The sequence below is a fragment of the Schistocerca americana genome, chromosome 9 (genome assembly GCF_021461395.2).
Source record: "Schistocerca americana isolate TAMUIC-IGC-003095 chromosome 9, iqSchAmer2.1, whole genome shotgun sequence".
In the NCBI taxonomy this organism is placed as follows: domain Eukaryota; kingdom Metazoa; phylum Arthropoda; class Insecta; order Orthoptera; family Acrididae; genus Schistocerca; species Schistocerca americana.
In genome coordinates, this window is record NC_060127.1 from 19373396 (window position 1) to 19395153 (window position 21758).

Here is a 21758-nt window from a genome sequence, read left to right on the forward strand (position 1 = left end):
CAAAACATAACAGGTCAAGTAAGGAGACTGCTTATACTATACTTGTTCTCCCTCTTCTGCGGTATTGCTGTATGGTGTGGGATTGGCATCAGATAGAGTTGATGGAGGACATTGAAATTTCATGAGAAGGTCCTGTCACAGCAAAAACACCTTTGTTTTAATGACTGCAACACCAATTCACGTATCACATCTGTGGCAATCTCTTCCTTATTTTGCGATAATACAAAATGAGCTCCCTTTCTTTCAATTTTTTCTATCACCACCTTTCTCCTCAGAATGTGAAAATATTTTTTGATGCCCACCTATTTAGGGAGAAATTATCACCATAATAAAATAAATTAGGGATCATATGGAAAGATTTAAGGGTTTGATTTTTCCATGCACTATTAGAGGGTGGAACGGTAAAGAAGTACCTTAAATGTGGTTCTATGAATCCTCTGCCAGGCACTTAATTGTGAATTGCAGTTAATCATATACATATAGACAAGGGAAAGAAGTATGGAGGTGGTTCAGATGTATGCCACTCAGGTGGGTTACACATGTCAAGAGGAGGAGGAATTTGAGGAAACTAAAAAATCTTTTGAATGGACAAAGTTATGGGCGACTTGAATGCAGATGTAGGGAGTGAAAGCCAAGGGTATGAAATGTACTGGGAGCTGAAGAATGGGGGAAGTAGAAATGAAGAAGGAAACAGTTTTCTGGAATTCTGCAAGAGAAATGGTTTAGTGATAGGTAACTCCTGGTTTCAGAAGAAAGAGAGCCACGAAATAGTGTGATACAGAATGAATCTAACACACAAATCTTTGGTGGATTATGTTCTCTGTGACTGGGAAACAAAGAGGACTGTAATGGATATAAATGTGCTACCATCTGACGCACTGGATAGTGACCACTGGCTACTAGCGATGAGCATGAGAATCATGAAGGAATGGAGGAAGAGAGAGAACCAGGAAGGGAGAATTAGAGTATGTAAACTGAAGGAAAAGGAAGTGAGGGAAGAATACAGTGAAATTATAAGGGAAAGGTTACCAAACAATGATCTAAAAGCAGGAGAAGAGGAATGGAGCACAATTCAAAAGTGCTATGGTTGAAGCTATGGTAGGTGTATCTGGACGAACAATTGGCAGAAACATTGGAAAGTGACACCATGGCAGAATGAAAATGTCAGGGTGGTAGTGGGAAGGAAGAGCAAGGCCTTCAGATTGTGCTTCTTAGAAAGGACTGAATTACCAATAGAGAAATATCAGAAAAAGAAGAAAGGGGCACATAAGACAGTGGCTGAGGAGAGAAGAAACTGGATGGAAGAATGGATAAAGATGATAAAGGAAGTTAGCAGCAGAAGTAAGAAAGTACCATATGGAATGGTCAAAAGTAAGAGGAGAGGTTTGAGAGAAGATGTAACGATGATGGATAGAAATGGGAAGGGAGAGGGAAGGAGAACTTAACATGGTAAAAAATGGATATGGTGCTGGGCAAGATGAAAGGAGGAAAGGCACCAGGGATGGATGAGGTAAGTATCGAATTGGTGAAGGCGGCAGGGGACGGTGATGATGTGGATTGAGAAGACTCTAGAAGACTATAAGAGGGCACTAATTGTCCTTGTATTCAATAAAGGTAGTAGGGAGGATTATAGGAACTACAGGGGAGTCACACTGATACCATACTGTGCCAAGGTATATGAAAAGATCCTGGAGAGCAGAATCTGGACAAGGGTTAAGAACAAATTGAGAGGGGAACAGCATGGCTTCAGACCTGGGGAGGTCAACTGTTGACCTCATATCTGCAATGAGGCTGCTCTAGTAGCACCAATATGAATTTGGGGGAGACCTTGTGGTGGCCTTTGTTGCTATAGAAGAAAGTTCTGGGAAAAAAGACAACAAGCATAGTGGAGAAGGTGTACTGCGGAAGTCTGAGTTGTGTGAAAATGGAAAATGAAAGAATAGATTGGTTTATGCAAACAAGTGGTGTCAAGGGCTGTGCATTGTTATATTTCCTCATCATGGATGAGGTCATGACTGTGATGGCAGTAAAAAACTGGAGAAGACAAGATGAAAGAAATGGTGGTCATGGATGACTTGATGATAATCTGGGGAAATAGGGAGGAAGAGATTCAATAACAGCTGAATGCTTGGGAGAGAACTGTGGGACAGTATGGAATGAAATTTAATGTAAACAAATGTGAGATCCTGTTACAGCTGGAAGGAAAGATAGATCAACTAGTGGGATAAAGATTGGAGGTGAACAATTGAAGAAAACTGAAGTGTCGAGTACTTGAGAAGTGCGACAGAGGAAAATAGAAGAAACGAGAAAGAGATCAGTGAATGTGGGAGACAGGTAGAAACATTCCTGTGAAGTGTTAGGAGCCTGGTTTGGATCAAAGACCTCCCACAAAAAAAGAGATGTAAGCATATTACAGGCATGTGAAATGAATTTCCTCAAAAGTAGGCTAGGAGAATAAAATGGTAAGGGAAATAGTGAAATAGGAACCCCTGCAGAGACATCAAGGCTAAGATGGAATGGTCAGTTAAAGAGAGTAGACAGCAAGAGGATTCCCAAGAAGATAAATCAAATGGAGGTGAGAAGGAAGTGACCTGGAGGAAAACCAAGGGGGTAAATGGCTGAAAAATGTGGAATGTGCTGAAAAGATAGGCGAGGAGCGGACCAGAGTGTACACAGAAGATGGTGGGAAAGCAGGACTAGATGGGGAGCCTTTCGTTCCAGACAGACTCAGCCAGAGGCAGGAAACTGTTCATCTTCATGATGATTATGACGACGATAATGATATGATACTTGATGTAATTATTCTTCATCTTTGATAACTCCTCTCTTTCATCAGTGCAAACTTACCACTTATGTAAGTGAACGCTTTCACATGATCCCAATGTCATTAACACCTATATCTGAGCTCCCTTGAATATTTACATATGCTTAAATGCACTCCGACAGGTCAACATTGTCACCATTTTCTGTAAATGAAGTGCAAAATAATCAGTAAACTCACAAATGGCTGACCAAAGATTTTTTTCTAGACTCTGTAGTAGTTAATTCTGCAACACGGTCCCATGCGGCTGTCATAACATAAATTTTGTCTTCGACATTTATCAATTTCAAATTTTTTATTACACCATTTCCGCTCCTTTTCATGAAGCTTATACATCAGCTGTATCTTATATATGTGCATAACATTTTCCAGATCTTATTGGTGCAGTGGTTGTAACAGATCTGTTATTTTAGGCTGCAGAAATTTCACACTGATGCCACCACTGAACCGTTCTTCTACATGTGGGTGTAGCAGAGCATTGTCAAGTGACATTATGGCCTCCAGAGACAAATCTTCCTCTTTTAGAGATTTTATTACACTTGGCACAAAATCTTCAAAGAATCAGTTTTCAAAAAGCAAACTGTCTATCTATAGATTCGCCCCGCCCCGCCCCGCCCCTGCCCGCCCCGCCCCGCCCCTGCCCGCCCCTCCCCTCCCCTCCCCTCCCCTCCCCTCCCCTTTACACTGGTAACATTGCTTGACCAATCTGCAGACATCCTTATACAAGGTTGGCCAAGTAAGGTGTTCCCTGATTCTAGCTAAAGTCTTGGCCAGACCCAAGTGTCCACCAACCACCGAATTATGGAAGACAGCAGGAACCAGCTCCGTAGGAAGACAAATCTTTTCTCTGTTATCTCTCTTAGTGCGATAGCAGACAATCCCTTTATGGACACAATACCCTGGCACCTCCTTCCCCTCGGCAAGCTGGCCTTTAATCGCAGCGATGTGTACATCCTGCTCTTGCCTTTCATGAAGGTTACCAAAGAGTTCAGGAACCTCGGATAAAATACCCATTGCCCAACTACAGGGTTCGACCCCAACGGCTTCCTGCTCATTACTAGTCCCTTCGTCAAACATCCTGCTTAGAGCATCGGCGACAGAGTTCTCCGTTCCTTGAATATGTCGGACAGTGAATCTAAAGGCTGATATTCTAACTGCCCACCGAGCTATTCTACCAGTTCTCCTGGGGTGCGCCAAGACCCAACTCGAGGCCTGGTTGTCTGTCTCCAGTAAGAAAAGCCTATGCTCAAGGTAGAACCTGAACCTATCAAGTGCGAATAGAACGGCAAGCGCCTCCAACTCATACATGGAATATTTGAGCTCCGCTGGAGAAAGCATTCTTGAAGCATAAGCAATAGGACCCTTCTCACGATCACCTTCTTGCAGGAGAACAGCGGCTACGCCTGAAATCGAAGCATCAGTTTGAACTACGAAGGCCTTACGAAAATCGGGGACAGCAAGAACAGGTGGGTTTGCCAGAGCGGCCTTGATTGCCTCAAATGTTGACTGCTGGGACTCACACCACTGAAATGCTTGATTTTTCTTATGCAGAAGATTCAAGGGCGCAGCCAACTGAGCGAATTGGGGTACAAACTTCGTAAAGAAGTTCGCCATTCCAATAAAGCGAGCAATTGCCCTTCTATTCTTTGGAGGAGGAAATTTTTGAAGATCCTTAGTCCTGTCCTTATCAATACGGACCCCACCGGCCGACACCAAGTGCCCCAGGAATGAAATCTCCTTGGATGCTAACTTAATCTTAGATCGTTTGACGGTAAGACCCACACTACGCAAGCGTAGAAGGACCTGTTCCAGGTGTCGAAGATGCTCCTCAAGACTCGCACTAAAAATTACCACGTCGTCAAGATAATTCTAAAGAAATTTATACTTAACATCGCCTAAGACATTATCCAACAACCTAGAAAGGACGGCAGCACCGGCAGACAGACCAAAAGGGACTCTATTGAACTCGAATAAGCTCCAGTCAGTGCAAAATGCAGTGACTGGTTTAGACTGCTCAGCAAGAGGAATCTGGTAGTATGCCTGGTTCAAGTCGAGTACAGTGAAGATCTTTGCCCCCGCAAACCAAGTAAAGCAGTGATGTAGGTCTGGCAATGGCACTGATTCCAAAACTACCTTCGGATTAAGCTGCCTATAATCAACAACTGGCCTGTAGCCTGAATCCCCCTTGGGGACCAGGAACATGGGCGATGAATAGGCAGAAGTGGATGGTCTAATTATCCCCTGTTATAACATTTTATCTATAATACGACGCAAAGCACCATCTTAGGGGGCGACAGGCGATAAGGCGGCAGCCTAACAGGAACATCATCAGTTAATTGTATCTTGTAACTCATCAGTTAACACATCAGGCAACTGGCTCAAGAGCCCCAAAATGCTTTCTCGCTCCCCCTTCTCCAGATGACCGACATCAAAGCCGGAATCAGACACCAAAACCTTATTAACACCCGATACCCTCTGGCAAGAACACAACGAAAACTCCCTATTAGGACAAAAATTAAAGAAAAACTTTTTAGCAGCATAATTCAAAATCATGCCGGTATGCATCACATCCGAGCAACAGATGAACAGCAAGATTCTTAACCACCAACAATTCGACAGGCCAGGAAAAATCACCTACAGACACACTCCCCATACAGCAACCTACTAGAGGTAGCACCTGTCCATTGACAACACGACATCCCTGTAAGGCAAATCGCAAGGAGGGTAAGCGACACTTCTGTTTATTATCCAGATAACACTGGTAATCCAACAAAGAAAAACTGCTTCATGAATCCAACAAGGTGCAGACTGGTTCGTGGTTAAGGAAGGCACAGATCAACGGCAAGGACCGACCGAACACGGCCCTTATCCATTTGCAAGACCTCAAAGGTGGTTTATCGCGTCCAGTACCTCCAAAAACTTGGCGTCAGCTTCTTGGACGCGGCTTCCTCTGCTCAGGACATTCACGCACCAAATGATTCAAAGCACCACAACGGAAACAAGCGCCTCTTTTACCTGCCATCCTCGATCCCCCACTATGGTTATGTTGACAGTTAGAGAAATTGGGCACGGGGTTCCCGGAACTTACATTTCGACTACCAACACATTCTCCTACACAGGTCTGCGCTCCCGCATGACCTGCCCCACCATGCCTAGTGTCAGCATAACGTAATCCTTCAATGGTCAACACGAGCCTATCTAGATCCCGGAAGGACACGGGCTTATTGGCAAACATTATTCGCGACCTATCCTCGGGCCTATTACCTTACAAAATGATGTCTATCGCCTCTCCTTCAACAACATTTAGATTCGGAGCTTGTATGACAACCCTAACATCCTCAATATACTGCTGGAGTGTCTGAGTCGACCTCTGAACCCGGCAGTAATACTGGTTAACTAAATCTGCTCTCATGCGCTCGGTCAAGCGACTATCAATAATCCTCCTACGCAAGTGTGACAAGCCCTCTCCGTGCTCCAAGACTTGACCAATGCTAGAACTCAACATTCCTTCACACAAGAGATAAATAAACTGCAAAATAGTACGATGTGTCACCTCTAATATATCAGCTTGAATTTCCAAACGTACTAATAACCATAGAACTTTGACAACACCGGGCAACTCATCCAAGGTCAGTTTATTTATTCCATGCACAAATATGAGCAAAGGGTTAGGTAGCTTAGCAAAGGGCCCTTGGGGACAAGGATTAGTCCTAGCGCCACCACCTGCTAGATCAGAATCATCCCCCCTGCGGTAAACTAACTCTTCAACATGCCCTACGCTCTCTTCAAGGCAACCTACCGCGTTAAGTTGAGTCTGCAACTGCATTACCTTCCTGACTAATTGTCCAATAGTAGTACTTTGCTCCGGAGTAACCGGCACTTGTTCTAAATCATGCAGTCTATCCGCCCAGTGATTGAGATGGGCTTGAATACGACCGATCTGTTTGCGAGAAGGATTACTACCACCCATAAACTCCAAATTGTCTTGCACACTTGAAAGGGACGTGCTGCGCAACGCAAGCGCGGCACCTACCTCACCGACGCCCTCTACCGTTGCGCACACCGGCTGGTCCGAGACGCCCCGTAACCGCCCCATGAACCTCCAATTTATAAGCTAACTGCTCTCTGCGCAAATAACCTATACTCGGGCAACTCCTCAGCTGCGAGTGGCTTGTCTGCTCAGGCTGAAACATTTTTACAAGAGAAAGTATGCGCTCCAAACAAATTTCAAACATAATGCTACCTAAGCTTGCAATTGTGAATAGTGCTGCTAGCACACATAACCCAGACACAACCGCACTCTGCTACCATTGTACTGGTAGATAGGACAGCTTGGCTGTGGAAGTGGAAGGGTAGCCCACAACATAGACAGACAACAGTATTCACAATTACAAGCACCCAAGCTTTAATGATCTTCCAGCAATAAAGGCTCTTAACAAATCTCAATTAAGCAAGGACATAAACTTGGTTGCAAACATATGTTAACCTTCAACCAGTGAATAACGCCAATAAAGAATTACCAATCAATAAAACGTAGATAAAGGACTGCTTTACAAGAATGCTTAAATTAAGTAAAATCATGAAAGCTAAGTTACAATTTTTATGTTAAGCTTCAACAGGTGAATAACCCCAATAAATAATTCTCATTTAAATAAAACATACATAGGAAAATCCCTTACCAAAATGCTTGAATTGTGTAAAATCATGAAAAGCTGAGTTACAACTTTTCTCACAAACTACTTAGGAATTTACAGCAAATAAACAAGTTTGATCTGTTTAACCAGAAGGTTACTGCCAAGTCCAAGCAACTGAAGCCACTCAGAGCGGGCTACCGTCCCAACGTTGGTCATCAACCGACATCGTCACGGCCCAGTGGCCACCGTGCTAAAACAGACTAACGTTTCGGTAAGTGACCGACAGCAGCACAGGAGTAACAGTGACTGAAAGTCGGCGTACGCCTTACGAAACACGGCACACCCTGAAGGGGGAGCAGGCACAGCTGACTAGCGACCAGACAACCACGAGCAAACAAATCTCACGCTGCCTGTACTAACGCAGCAAATGATAGCGAGCAACAAGATGCCACATGCAAAGCAGCAACCGTGCCTACCCCTCGACCACAGAATGTGCCCTGTCTCCTTGTCTATGGTAATACAATTTATAGCATACAAGAAATGATTTAATAATGGCATTAGTTCAACGCAAGATCAGTGAACAGTTAGGTCCAGTAAAGATTTACCAATGCGTTTACCTTCCAACCAACTTCCGGACCACAGGCGGAAATTAGTAAACTTGGCATAAGTTTTCACCAGACCGATAAACAAGAAATCAAATTAAACAGTTGCCAAAAATACAGTCACGATATGCAAGCCCTTCAAGACCTTGCTATCTTACTCACAGTTATCATTAACGGCGAAACATACACAAATGAATGACAAGAAATTCACCATTGAAAGCAAAAAAACAACACACCACAAAGGTTAAATTAATTAATTTGCAGACAAGCCAGTCACTGAAAGCTCAGTTTCACAAGATTAGGACTAACCTCACTCAGCAGCAATACATTTGTGTGCGTGATAACTAGGTTGTCCAAACAGGACTCCAAAACCCAAAACAACAGGTCACACGTTAGCTGTCTTGGTCTCGGATACTAGGCACCACTGGGCTAAGACAATCGCGACGAAAAAAAAAAAAAAAAAAAAAAAAAAGAAAACTCTGAAATTACAGCTGCCTGCAGCAAACAAATGAGTCATGGTGCATGAACTTAAAGCACAAGCCACTGTTCCAGTCGGAGCGTAACCTTTTCAATGCACATACGGACAGAACAACACACGTGGGCAAAAGGGAGCAGCAGATATGTACCAAGCAAACTATACTGCGCCAAAATGCGACCCACGTCACGTCCACAAACCGGAGCACTGCTCCCGGAGCTGGTATCTGCTCACTGGACTGCCGCAACGCTCTGTCCCCCGGAAAGCGATGCTGACTGCCGCCTTGCTCAATGCTCCCTTCTCGGCCGTGCACAACAACTCTTCTCTTGTCGCCTCAGAGTGCGGCCGCAATGTCCGTTCTCTCCTACCGTCCACCCCAGACTCCCGTACTCGTACTCCCTCCCTCGTTAGGACCCGCTCCGACAGGAGGCGCTCGCGATCGCACGTAGTGCCGACCTCAACCAGAGGAGTAATTGATAGCGTCTTGCACCCAAGAGCCGCGCTACGGCTCACATAGGCTTATATAATGCTGCCAGGAACACCATTACAGTGTCTGATTACTTTGTGAAGCAAATATGCCTGTCAAATAAAAACACAGGTTTTGTTGCTTTACAGCCTGAGTATGCTACTTCTAATAGACAAATATGGAAAATGTCATTTTTTCACATTATCCAGTAATCTATGGAAACACATCTTAAGTATGGTACTGTATTATCTGTAAAAATCAGTACACATTATCCGTTTGAACTTGCTTACTGTATTTAAGACATGGACTGCCTCTTCCATTTTTCTCCCACAAACTTCTTTCCACTACTGAACTGTTGTTTCCTGAATCCTTGTGGGTGTGTCCTATCTACCGATCCACACATCCAACTGTTTATTAATCTGTAGCACCACATTTGAAAAAGCTTCTATTCTCTCCTTGCCTGTCCTGCTGATTGTGAAGATTTCACTTCCATGCAAGGCTACACACTATACACTTTCAGGGAATAGTTTACATTAGGTGGTTCAAAATTCCTTTTCTTCACAAATGCTGTTCTTGCTATTGCCAATTTGTATTTTATCTCCTCTCTGTTTTGGCCATTATCACTTACCTTGCTATCCTAATAGCAAAACTTTGCTATTATTTCCTAATTAATTCCCTCATCAATTGCCTGATTTAATTTGAGTACATTCCTTTACCCTCATTTACTTTTATTGATATTCAGGTTATACCCTCTTTTTGAGCCAATATTCATTGTATTCAACTGCTTTTGCAAGTTCTTTCCATCCCTGACATAATTATGATGTAACTGGCTAACAGAAATGTTTTAATTTCTTGCTTGCGCCTTAATTCCTCTCCAAATTTCTCCTATGTTTCATTCACTGCTTGGTCAACTTACAGACTGAACATTATCAGGGAGAGGCTACACCCTTGTCTCGTTATCTTCATCTACTTTTTCGCTTTCATGCCTTTTGACTTTTATAACTCTGGTCTGGAGTCTGTAAAGGTGCAAATAACTTTTGACTCCTTGTATTTTATCCCTGCCGCCTTCTGAATTTCAGAAAGCGTATTCCAGTCAACACTGTCAAAAACTTTTTCTAAATCTGCAAATGCTGTAAATGTAGGTTTGCCTTTCTTCAACGTATCTTGTAAGATAAATCATAGGGTCAACATTGCCTGTTGTGTTTCTTCATTTCTCCGGAATGTTTACTGATCTTCCTCAAGGCTGCTTCTACCAGTTTTCTGTTATACTTTAAGTAATGTATGTTGGACTTTTTAAACCATGACATATTAGATGGTTCAGTAATTCTTGCTTCTGTCAGTACCTGCCTGTTTAGGACCAAAATTATTACATACTTTTGCATATCTGAGGGGTTTTTATTTGTGTGATAATCTTGCGCATGATGTGGAATAGTTTTGTCATGGCTGCCTATTCCAAGAACTGAAGACTGTGTAGAAGCAATAGGTCATCTACAACCTGGACAGATTCCTGACTGCAGCTCTAAAGATTGAAGAAAATTAAAGAAAAGCAAAGAACCTGCAAAATTATTTGGATGGAATGAATAGTATTTGAAAAACTAATCATGTTAGAAGTAAACAGCATATAAAATTCTGAAAAGTCTTCTCTATAAGTATTCTTATGGAATGTTGCTGTATATGGAAATAAAGGTGGACGACGATCAGGGCAAACAAGCAGAGAATATAAGCTAGAAGCTTCTGAAATTTATTGCTACAGGAGAATGCTGAAGATTACATGGCTATTTGGGTAAACAAAGTGGTGGTAAATCCATTTTGGGAGAAAATAGCGTGGTGGTACAACCTGACTGAAAGAAGTGGCTGACTGATAGGACACATTTTGAGACATCAAGGGATCACCAATTTAGTACTGAAGGGAAGTTGGGGGAAGGGGGTTAAAAGTCATAGAGGGAGACCAAGAGATGAATATAGTTAGCAGATCCAGAAGGATGTGGGTAGTGGTTGCTGTTCAGAGATGAAAAGACTTGCACAGTGTAGGATAGTGCAGAGAGGTGCATCTAGTTAGTCTTCAGACTAAAGACCAGAGCTACATTATTTAGACTCACTATTGTACAGTTTTACAGATTAGCAGCACTCTTGCAGAAGATGTGCTTAAGTCAGATAAACTCAATTAATTCTAATCACAATATTTGTTGTGGAATTATTTCCATAGCTACACTTTGCCTTTGTTTTATTTATTTATGTTTCTAAATCTACATCTTTATACATACTCTGCAAGCCACCATACAGTGGGTGGCTGGGGGTACCCTGTACCACAACTAGTCATATCAATACCTGTTCTACCAACAAATACAGCAAGGGAAAAATGACTATCTACAGCCCTCTGTATGAGACCTAACTTTATCTTCATGGTTGTTGATGAAATGTATATTGGTGGCAGTAGAATCATTCTGCAGTCAGCTTCAAATGCCAGTTCTATAAATTCCCCCCCCCCCCCCCCCCCCCCCCTGCCAGGGGGCTCATGGTTCGTTCACGAGTTCATGCGTGGTGCACATGGGGCCCCGCGCTATGGCAGCCAATTCTTCTTTCCCTGGCTGTGTTTCCTTCACCCTGCCCACCCTCCCTATCCTCGCTCCTTTCGCATTGTTGCCTCCTTTCCCTCTTTTAGTGTTGTGATTTATGTTGACCTGGCTAACCACCTGTTTCTTGTAGTAGTTGTAATTTTGTTCCTTTTGCCTGTACTTTCACCCTTTTGGTGTTTAGGTCCCAACTTGAGGTTTGACCTCCACTTCAAAATTTCCTGTTTTTAGTGTGAGCCATGGGGGGAAGAACTCCCTCCCCGGCATCTACAGTGTGGATTCCTCTGCCCTCTTCCTTCCCCTCTCCCTTTCCAACTGTAGCCCCTTCTGCCCTGCTAGGTCACCAGCACGTGTAGCCAGTCCATGTGGTGGGGCTGTTGTGTACCCATATGGCTGAACTCCCTGACAACACAGGGATCACATTACTGATGACTAAGCTATTCCCTTCCCATGTATGCCAAGGAGTGGTTGCTTGTCTTCTTGGAGCATTGGAACTCCAGGAAATGACCGCCGTGCCAGACAGCCCTTGCTGTGGCTGAGTGGTGCCCATGGGGAGAGCCCCTGGTCAGAGTGGGTGGTATCAGGGTGGGTGCTTGGCACACAAAGTGTATCAAGCTGCAAAAATCTGACTGTTCTCAAACAACTGTCTCTTTGAATGGTGAAGGACCCTTGAATGCTACTTTGTATGACCCAGCAACTTCCCTTCCCTGGCTACACCATGGGAGGAGGGCCAGGCTCGTCACCTCGTCCCTACTGGGATGGATGGGGACACTTTCACCACCACAAAGCCATTATTTTTCTTGGAAAATATTGAGGACAACTTTGGTGGAGTCTCTTAGTAAGATGCGGTTGGTCTCCCTGTCGATCAAAGCTCCTTCTGTCACCCAGTCTGCAGCTCTTCGTGTCTGTGATTGTTTTGGCAATGTCCCGGTGTCTTATCACTCCTCACCAATCTCTGTATATGGTCCAGGGAGTAATTTTTGATGGGGGTCTCATCCTGCAAACCGATGAAGAACTCCGGGCTAATCTGGAGCAGTGTGGCATTCTTTTTTTTTTTTTGTGACGTGTGCTGAATGGTCGCAAAGACAATCACACCGATACTGGTGCCTTCATTCTGGCTTTTGAGGGGAATACCCTCCCAGAGGTCAAGGTTATGTGCTACAGATGTGATGTTAAGCCGTACATCCCTCCACCGACACGGTGCTTTTGGTGCTTGCGCTTCAGGCATGTGCCTTCTGCTGTACGCAGACCCTTTGTGTGGTGACTGTGGCCACGCACTCCATGATGGAAGCCCTTGTATTCCGCCGTCTGTGTGTCAGTTGTGCTGACCACCACTCCCCTCACTTGCTGGACTGCCCGGCTTACAAGAGAGAAAAGAAGGTACAAGAATACAAGTCCCTGGATCATCTGCTTTATGCTGAGGCTTGCCAAAAATATGAGAGACTCCATCCAGTGTCACTATCTTCAACTTTTGCCTCTGTTACTTCCTTTCCTCCTCCTCCCTTGTTCTTACCCCAGCTCCATGCCACTCTCCCCTCCGCCTCCCCTGCAGTTCCCACAACCTCCCGTCAGGTAGCTGCTCCCCCTCCCTGGCCAAAGAAATGTTTCCCTTCTTTGGCACCTGCACCGGTGATCGGGCTCCTTCCTGGGACCTCTCTCTCCGGCGTATCTCAGGCCAGACATCTGTTACTACCACTTGGCTGCGAGGTGCACCATCTGAGCACCCCAAGGTTGCCCGCTCTCTTTTGGTTCCCAATCTTGCAGAAGCCTGTACTCACCCTATGCCCTGCCCTCCTCCACCTCAGAAAGAGAAGAAGAAGCAACATAACTACCAAGACAAGGTGTCCCCGGTGCCCCCGGAGGTGCCATCTCCCCCCTTGCAACCTGTGTCTGACGTATTATTTATCTATCTCACCCCATTCTTGTCGGTGACAGCTACTGACCAAGTGACCTGACCTCCTCCTTGGCTTCTTCATGTCTATCCTGGACTCGCACCACATGATCATCCAGTGGAATTGTAGCAGATACTATTGTCACCTGCTGGAAATGCAACATCTTGTCTCTAGAAACTTCCTGGCAGATTAAAACTGTGTGCCCGACCGAGACTCGAACTCGGGACCTTTGCCTTTCGCGGGCAAGTGCTCTACCAACTGAGCTACCGAAGCACGACTCACGCCCGGTACTCACAGCTTTACTTCTGCCAGTACCTCGTCTCCTACCTTCCAAACTTTACAGAAGCTCTCCTGTGAACCTTGCAAAACTAGCACTCCTGAAAGAAAGGATATTGCGGAGACATGGCTTAGCCACAGCCTGGTGGATGTTTCCAGAATGAGATTTTCACTCTGCAGCAGAGTGTGCGCTGATATGAAACTTCCTGGCAGATTAAAACTGTGTGCCCGACCAAGACTCGAACTCGGGACCTTTGCCTTTCGCGGGCAAGTGCTCTACCAACTGAGCTACCGAAGCACGACTCACGCCCGGTACTCACAGCTTTACTTCTGCCAGTACCTCGTCTCCTACCTTCCAAACTTTACAGAAGCTCTCCTGCGAACCTTGCAGAACTAGCACTCCTGAAAGAAAGGATATTGCGGAGACATGGCTTAGCCACAGCCTGGGGGATGTTTCCAGAATGAGATTTTCACTCTGCAGCGGAGTGTGCGCTGATATGAAACTTCCTGGCAGATTAAAACTGTGTGCCCGACCGAGACTCGAACTCGGGACCTTTGCCTTTCGCGGGCAAGTGCTCTACCAACTGAGCTACCGAAGCACGACTCACGCCCGGTACTCACAGCTTTACTTCTGCCAGTACCTCTTCTCCTACCTTCCAAACTTTACAGAAGCTCTCCTGCGAACCTTGCAGAACTAGCACTCCTGAAAGAAAGGATATTGCGGAGACATGGCTTAGCCACAGCCTGGGGGATGTTTCCAGAATGAGATTTTCACTCTGCAGCGGAGTGTGCGCTGATATGAAACTTCCTGGCAGATTAAAACTGTGTGCCCGACCGAGACTCGAGCTCGGGACCTTTGCCTTTCGCGGGCAAGTGCTCTACTAACTGAGCTACCGAAGCTCGACTCACGCCCGGTACTCACAGCTTTACTTCTGCCAGTACCTCGTCTCCTACCTTCCAAACTTTACAGAAGCTCTCCTCCGAACCTTGCAGAACTAGCACTCCTGAAAGAAAGGATATTGCGGAGACATGGCTTAGCCACAGCCTGGGGCATGTTTCCAGAATGAGATTTTCACTCTGCAGCGGAGTGTGTGCTGATATGAAACTTCCTGGCAGATTAAAACTGTGTGCCCGACCGAGACTCGAACTCGGGACCTTTGCCTTTCGCGGGCAAGTGCTCTACCAACTGAGCTACCAAAGCACGACTCACGCCCGGTACTCACAGCTTTACTTCTGCCAGTACCTCGTCTCCTACCTTCCAAACTTTACAGAAGCTCTCCTGCGAACCTTGCAGAACTAGCACTCCTGAAAGAAAGGATATTGTGGAGACATGGCTTAGCCACAGCCTGGGGGATGTTTCCAGAATGAGATTTTCACTCTGCAGCGGAGTGTGCGCTGATATGAAACTTCTTGGCAGATTAAAACTGTGTGCCCGACCGAGACTCGAACTCGGGACCTTTGCCTTTCGCGGGCAAATGCTCTACCAACTGAGCTACCGAAGCAAGACTCACGCCCGGTACTCACAGCTTTACTTCTGCCAGTACCTCGTCTCCTACCTTCCAAACTTTACAAAAGCTCTCCTGCGAACCTTGCAGAACTAGCACTCCTGAAAGAAAGGATATTGCGGAGACATGGCTTAGCCACAGCCTGGGGGATGTTTCCAGAATGAGATTTTCACTCTGCAGCGGAGTGTGCGCTGATATGAAACTTCCTGGCAGATTAAAACTGTGTGCCCGACCGAGACTCGAACTCGGGACCTTTGCCTTTCGCGGGCGAGGTTCGCAGGGGAGCTTCTGTAAAGTTTGGAAGGTAGGAGACGAGGTACTGGCAGAAGTAAAGCTGTGAGTACCAGGCGTGAGTCGTGCTTCGGTAGCTCAGTTGGTAGAGCACTTGCCCGTGAAAGGCAAAGGTCCCGAGTTCGAGTCTCGGTCGGGCATACAGTTTTAATCTTCCAGGAAGTTTCATATCAGCGCACACTCCGCTGCGGAGTGAAAATCTCATTCTGGATCTTGTCTCTTATTCCGCGTTCTGTCTCGTTATTCAAGAAATGCATTTCTGTGATGACCACTCTCCAACTTTTTGTGGTTATCGGGCATTCTGTCAGAACTGTGCTGGCAATTGGGTAGCATTTGGTTTGGTCTACTCTTTGGTTTGCTCAGATGTCATTAGTGACTGTATTTCCCTACCACCTTGGAAGCAATAGCAGTTAGCGTGCAAATGACTCCTGCAATCACCATTTGCAATGTCTACCTCCCTCCAGGAAGGCCACTTGCTTATGTTGCACTGTATACCTTAATCCAGCAACTCCTGCCCCAATTTCTCCTCCTTGGGGACATCAATGCCCACCATCCACTGTGGGGGAGTGTCACTTCAACAGGTAGGGGTATCCTAATTGACCAACTTATCACAGACCTCGATTTGTTTCTCCTCAATGATGGTTCCCCTACCCACTTCAGTGCCGCTCATGACACCTTCTCTGCTATGGATCTCACGATCTCCTCCCCTGCCCTCATGGCTTCCCTACATTGGTCATCCCGTGATAACCTTTGTGACAGTGGCCACTTTCTGATGATTCTATTGGGACCAACTGGCCTTTATATATGTCTGCTGTCCACTTTAAAACACCCCCCCCCCCTCCCAAATTCCATTGATGTAGTCATGCAAGGCATCTCTGCCGCTCTTCTTCATGCTGCTGGCACTGCTGCCCCCTATCCACAGGTCCCCCTCTTCATCAGCCAGTACCGTGGTGGACCAAGGATGCCACAGTTGCCATCCAGGACCGCCGACGGGCACTGCAGTGATTTAAGTGACATCCTTCACAGACCAACCTCCTCACTTTTAAGCATCTCCATGCTAAGGGTCATTACCTTACTAAGCGGAGTAAAAAGGAATGCTGGCGGTGCTTTGTTTCCTCCCTGGGGGCATATGCCCCATCATAACAAGTTTGGTCAAAGCTTCGTAGCCTTCTGGGCTACCAGCAACAATCATCTGTCCAGGTTGTCAACCTCCAAGGAACTCTGTGCACTGATCCATTGGTCCTCACAGAACACCTCGTGACTCACTTTGTGATGGCATCGTCATCCTCTTCATACCTTACTACCTTTCTCCTGCAGAAACACAGAGTTGAATAGACCCCCCCTCTGTTTCATCCTGCACCACGTTGAGCTCTATAATGCATCTTTCACTGAATGGGAATTGGTGCAGGCTCTTAGCTTTTCATGAGAAACAGCCCCAGGGCCGGATTCCATCCACAACTAGATCATAAAACACTTGGCAACAGCTCCTCAAGGTCTTCAATGACATTTGGCTCACGGGTGCTATTCCGTCACTTTGGTGAGACAGTATAGGAATCCCTGTCCTTAAGCCTGGAAAAAACCCAACATCTCTTGATAGTTACTGCCCCATTAGCCTTCAAATGTACTTCGTCAACTGCTCGAAAGGATGGTCAACTTCAGATTATGTAGGGTATTTGAATCTTGGGTCCTTTTGTTCCCGTATTGGTGTGGCTTCCAGGCAGGGCGATCTCCAACTGACCATTTACTCCAATTGGAATCAGCTATCCGACAGGGTTTTACTCACTGCCGGCACCTTGTCGTAGTCTTCTTTGACCTACATAAGGTGTATGACATGGCTTGGCGCCATCAAATTTTAGTTACCTTCCATGACTGGGGCTTCTGTGGTCCCCTTCCTATTTTTATCTGGGAGTTATTATCTTACTGGCTCTTCTGGGTTTGCCAGCCACTGTGGCCGAGCGGTTCTAGGCGCTTCAGTCTGGAACCGCGCTGCTGCTGTGGTCGCAGGTTCGAATCCTGCCTCAGGCATGGATGTGTGTGATGTCCTTAAGTTAGTTAGGTTTATGTAGTTCTAAGTCTATGGGACTGATAACCTCAGATGTTAAGTCCCATAGTGCTTAGAGCCATTTGAACCATCTTCTGGGTTTGAGTTGGCACTTCACTCGATGCCCCTCAGATTCAGGAGAATAGTACCCCACAGAGTTCTGTGCTAAGTGTCATGCTCTTCCTCATCCCCATCAATGGGCTTGCGAACTCTGTTGAGCCTCTGGTTACCCCAGCATTGTACATTGACTTTTTTTGCATCTGGTGCAGCTCCCACTCAGTACTGTCTGCTGAGTGCCAGCTCCAATTCATCATCCGACAGTCGTCTGCGTGGGCCACTGCCCATGGCTTCCAGTTTGCTCCCTCATAAACGCAGGTGATGCATTTTTGTCATTGACCCACAGTACGCCCCAATCCAGAACTTCATTTAGGTGACCAGCTTGTCGATGTTGTAGCACATTCCCGTTTCTTGGGTCTTATTTTTGATAACAAGCTGACATGTTTGCCCCCACATTCGCCCCCTAAAGATTACATTTATGCAGAAGCTTAATGCTATCTGCATCCTGGTCCACACATCTTAGGGTGAAGACCGTTCCGGTCTTCTCCATCTTTACCGTGCTCTGTTCTTGTCCAGACTAGATTCTGGTAGTTAGGTTTACAGTTCACCAGCTCCTTCCACTTTGAAACTCCTTGACCCTGTCCATCATTGTGTGGTGTGTCTGGCGATTGGTGCCGTTCTCACTAATCCTGTAGATAGTCTCCCCACAGAAGCAGGGATTCCTCCTCTACACATCCAACGGAGCCAACTCCTTGTTTCTTACACAATCGCCATTCGCCAATTCCCTGACCATCCTGTGTACCCTGTACTCTTTGCCAATGAGGGATGTCTCCCCCCTAACACCCACCCATGGGTGGGATTGCTGGTTGGCATACGTCTCACTTCCCTCTGTTGGGATCTCCACTCACTGGACTGCTCCCTGTGTCTTTCCTCGCATACCCCCCCCCCCCCCCCACCCCCAGGTGGTGCCTAGACCATGGATAGGACCAATCTATACGAGGGTCCTAAGGTCTCTGTTGCTCCTATGGTGGTTACCGGCGACTTGTATGTGCCATCCTTGTAGAGTTACGGGGTGCCACCATCTTTTACACTGATAGTTCTAAGACTATTGATTAGGTGGGATATGCTGTCACATCTCCTACTGGCTTCGAGCACCATTTATTGCTGGGTTCATGCAGTGTGTTCACAGCAGAGCTTATAGCCATTCCCAGGGCACTCCTTTTTGTTTCTCAGGTCTCCCTCCACAGTGTTTTAATTTGTTCAGACACCGTGAGCAGCCTGCGGACTATCAATTGATGTTACTCTCGTTATCCTTTGGTCTCTGCTGCCCATGACCACCTCTCTGCCCCTGAGTGTGTCGCCTGTTCAGTTGTCTCTCTCTAGTTCCCAAGTCATGTGGGTATCCCAGGGAACGAATTGGCTGACCATTTGGCTAGAGAACCAGATACTTACCCCCCATTTCCTTTCATGATTCTAGCTGCAGATATTCAGAGCTACATCAAATCTCTCTTAGCCCAACAGTGGCATGCCATCTGGAGTGCCACTGCTCATAGTAAAAAACTCCGCACAATCAAGGAGTGTTCTGCAGTTTGGTGCTCTTCTTTCTGCTCCTCTTGGAAGGAGTCCACTGTTTTATGCCGTTTCTGCATTGGTCATACCCGTCTCACCCATCGTTTCCTTGTACGTAACGGCCCATCCTCACAATGTGGTTGTGGAGTTAGACTGACGATATCTCACACATTAGTGGAATGTCCCCTTCTTTCAGCCCTTCATGTAAAGTATAGTCTTCCCAATTCCTGAAATGTAATATTAGCAGAGGTTCCACAGATGGTTGACCTGGTCCTCGGTTTCCTCCAGGAAAGTGGTAGTTTTTATTTCCAGGTATAAGGATCTCCTCTAGTCTTGGAGCAGGGGTGGGGTGGTTGTAGTAGGGACTTCTTGTACAGTCTTCTCAGTCTGTGGCCCCATGACCCCCCCCCCCCCCCCTCCCTTTTTTTGCAGTTTTTAGATTTAGTTTTACCTTTCATGTTTTTACTGTGTTTTTTTAATGTTCATTATTTTGTAATTTGACTCCCCTGATGATCTGTCCACTTTTAGCAGACCCTCTTTCTTCTGTAGCTCACTTTGGAACTGCGGGACTGATGACCTTGCTGTTTGGTCCCATACCTCTCTCAATCAATCAATCAATCTAAATTTTCTCAATAGTATTCCTTAAAAAGAACATCGCCTAACCCCCCCCCCCCCCACCCCCCACCCCCACCCCCCACCCCCCACCCCCCTCTTCCCCAGAGATTCCAATTTGATTTCCCAAAGCATCTCTGCAATAACTGCATGTTATTCAAACCTAATGGTAACAAATCTAGCTGCCAGTCTCTGAATTACTTCAATGTCTCCCTTCTATCTAACTGGTGTGGATCCCAAACACTTGAACAGTATTCAGGAATAGTTTTCACTAGTTTCCTATATGTGGTCTCTTTTACAGATGAATCACACTTTCCTAAAATTTTCACAATAAATTGAAGTCGACAATTCTCCTTCCCCACCACCATCATCACATGTTCTTTTTGCAACATTATTCCCATATATTTAAACAATATGACTGTGTGAAGTAAGACACTACTGATACTGTATCTGCAAATAACAGGATTGATTTTTGCACTCATCTGTATTAATTTAAATTTTTCTACATTTAGAGGTAGCTACCATTCATCAAACCAACTAGAAATTCTGCCTGTCATTTTGTATCGTCCTATACTCACTCAGCTTCAACAGCTTCCCATACACCCCAGCATTATCAGCAAACCACCTCAGATTGCTGCCCACCCTGTCTGTTAGATTATTTATGTAAGAAAATAACAGCAGTCCTATAAAACTTCCACGAACACTTGCTGTTAAGAACAACATACTGGATTCTATAACTTACGAAGTCTTCGAGCCACTCATATATCTGTGAACCTATTCCATATCCTCTTACCTTCTTTAACAGCCTGCAATGGGGCACCATGTCAAATGCTTTTTGGAGGTCTAGAAATAGGGAATCTGCCTGTTGTCCTCCATCCATAGTTCCCAATATATCATGTGAGAAAAGGGCAAGCTGAGTTTCACATGAGTATTTGAAATACTAATGCTGATTCATGGACATATAACTTCGGTCCCAAGAAAATTTATTATGTTCAAACTGAGAATATGTTCAGGGATTCTGCAGCAAATCAATGTAAGGGTTGTTGATTTTTAATTCTGTCGGTGTGTTCTGTTGCTGTTCTTACGTATGCGAGTCTTGGGAGTCTCCTGTGCTTTCTGCCCAGTCACTGGTGATTGCACTGGGCAAGATAAATGCAAGCTAAGAGAAGGGCCAATGGTGTAAAGTACTCATTGTAAAACTGGACTGGGATTCCATCCGAACCTGGCAATTTAATTGTTTTGCACTCTTTCAGTTGTTTCTGTGCACCAGGAATGTTATGTTGTCCATACAAGACTCTTTGTGATGGTCAAACAGTGGTGTGTTTGTATGAATCTCTTGTGTGAATGATTTCTTAAACTCGAAAGTTAAAACTTCAGCTTTCATTTTACTATCTTCTACTGCTGCATCAGACTGGTCAATGAGTGACTGGATGGAAACCTTAGTGGTTTTACATAGGAACATAATTTTTCCAGGTTCTCGGCCAGTTCTTGTGCTAACGTATGACAGTGGTAGTTGTTGTATGCTTGATGTGTAGATCTTTTCATAGACACAAAAAACTCTAATAACCTTTTCCTTTCATCAGCTCTACATTCTCTTTTGAACCAAGAGTGCAACAGCCTTGCTTACTCAGCATTCTTTGTCTCTAGTTTTGGGGTTGCTGGCCATGTAAACCTTTCATTTCTTAGAATGTCAGCCATTTGTATGGATTTTCAATATTTTTGTTAAGAAAACTAGCAAACATTTAACTGTGACAATAACATTTAGTGGAAGCCTAAAACTGATACTCCTCAATTATGTGTTTCTAGCTTCTTTGGGTGTTCGGTCCTGTTTTCCTTGCATGTTTAAGGAGCATTAGGCTACTTCTGGGGATAAAATGCCCTTCTGAAACACCACATAAAAATGTGTTATCCCAGTTTATTGCACTGTTTCTCCTCATAGGTCAA

At 45.3% G+C, this 21758-nt stretch overlaps 1 protein-coding gene and 2 non-coding genes across 11 annotated transcripts in view; 2 read left to right on the plus strand and 1 right to left on the minus strand.

Annotated features, from left to right (window-relative positions):
- LOC124551076 (zinc finger protein 501-like) overlaps positions 1-21758 on the plus strand; it is a 137315-nt gene that overhangs the window by 26715 nt on the left and 88842 nt on the right. The window lies entirely within an intron of this gene.
- Positions 15168-15242, minus strand: Trnas-cga. The gene has a single exon. It is a non-coding gene; the product is annotated as a tRNA-Ser (tRNA).
- On the plus strand, positions 15602-15676 carry Trnas-uga. The gene has a single exon. It is a non-coding gene; the product is annotated as a tRNA-Ser (tRNA).